This window comes from Gadus macrocephalus, chromosome 20, assembly GCF_031168955.1.
Source record: "Gadus macrocephalus chromosome 20, ASM3116895v1".
Lineage (NCBI taxonomy): Eukaryota > Metazoa > Chordata > Actinopteri > Gadiformes > Gadidae > Gadus > Gadus macrocephalus.
Window position 1 is genome coordinate 23,286,707 of NC_082401.1, and position 1,950 is coordinate 23,288,656.

A 1,950-nucleotide genomic window follows, 5' to 3' on the forward strand; every position below is an offset into this window, starting at 1 on the left:
CCACCGAGAGTGTGTTTCTGTTTAAAAAAACAATGTGCGATATATAGAGGAATCATTCCTCTTATACACATCTTACTAAAGGATCCATAGAAAAGTACACTGGCTGTAAACTGTTATATTTTAATAGATTCAAATTTGTTTGTAAATATGCACAATTTAATAGTTACCAAAAGAATATTCATTCATGTTGTAGTGGTCTGTCTGTGTCCAATTGATGTCTCTTCCTCAAAGTTACTACAAACCAATGAATGCATGGTTAACTTATTTTGGAAGGCTATTATTACTGAACACAACAGGCCATTACAAACATACCTTACATTGGCTACTATTGTGAAAGTAACATCAAATGCTAACCGATGCGCACCGGCGAGCAGGGCCATTTCTGGCCATAGGAGCCCTACACCGGATCTGCGTTTTTAAATTAGAAGTTTTGAAGAAAGCAAACCACTGTCTTTGTTGTTGCTCACCATTTAGCCTATGTATTCCTACCTTTCCATCTCTCGACAACCCACCCACCGTACGGTTCGCCTTTTGTGACAGATTTTACATGAAATCTCTCACGTAAGTAGTACTAATTTGATTGGTGACTTCGGGGAACTAATCCGATTTTTATAGTTAGAAACGGACCTTACTTCTCCCTTCCACCCCTTGTCCATCCAACTGCTCAACACTGGACAAGTCATCTTCAACATGCAAAGTATTTAAGGATGTTAAGAAGTATTACTCTTTATGCCTCCATGGGGGAATAATAATTAAAAAAAAGTAGGTCACATCTTGCTGTCACATCGTACATATTTCCAACGTAAACATGCGAGCATAGGACTGAAGAGCTCACAAGCTAGCTGGTCACTTGCGCTATAGCCCAATAAATTGTGAGTCTAACACGTTTTACACGTATAACTTAAGGATCGTCCAAATATATTTCCTTCAAAGATACATTTTGTTGACCTCTCCCTCTGTGACTTGGAAACAATTTGTCAGACGAGGCAGTATTTATTGCCATATCTTGCGATATATTTTTGGCCAGGGTGTCACACACAGGTTTTTTTGTTGAAGTTCGTGACCTAAACTGTCCACTAGATGGAGTAAGAGTGGTAGCTCCCTAACGTTTACATTTATCTTGCACTGATAAAGGTTATTTTGGTTCATCAAACCTTTACCAAAGTAACCCGGTACAATCGCACACGTAATCTTAGTTGGGATTGACGTCAGTCAGGAGTAAATAGTGTTATTTCATCACAACAAATGCATTTTACTTCTCTAGCGTTCTGGTTGGCGCATGTCAGCCTACGTCATCAGTTACTGCCAAGTAGGTCTTGGATTGAATCATGAGTCTATTAGTGTTTTTTGGGCTAAATGTAAGTAGTGTAACAGGGCTATATGTGGTTGACAATGAGTGGTGTATAATTTATTAGGTTGTTCTGTTATTTAATTTTTAAACCGTCTGTGAGAGTGACATACCTGGAGAAGTGGTCCGTAGCACTGACAGTATTCAGCATCGCTTCTCGGCCTTTTGGCTAAGATCAAGTGTAGTATCTGTTCTTATCAGTAACAACACACACCACTTCAACCATACAAAATCATTTCCGCATACAGGAAAAACAAAAATCTCAAGAATCTCCTGGTCACCTCCACCTTCTCCCGCAAACCCACACAAGCACCACCGTCTATAACACACTATTTCAAACCACACAAATCCATCACAAACCCACATAGCCACACCACTCTACCCATTCTTCACCCCCCATGTATTGATTCCCCCAACACGGTTTACATAATAACATGCACACACTGTCACAAACACTACATCGGGGAAACAAAACACACTATGGTCATCCGCCTAAGACAGCACCTCCGCAATATCCAACTCCAGCACCTACAAACCACACTGGTCAAACACTTTGCAGAACACTCCGTCACTCACCTCACCATCACCGGATTAGAGTCCGA

General features: G+C 40.5%; 1 pseudogene; it reads left to right on the top strand.

Annotated features, from left to right (window-relative positions):
- Positions 1–1,497: 1,497 nt before the first annotated feature.
- Positions 1,498–1,640, top strand: LOC132449237 (U2 spliceosomal RNA; annotated as a pseudogene).
- The last annotated feature ends 310 nt before the right edge of the window (positions 1,641–1,950 follow it).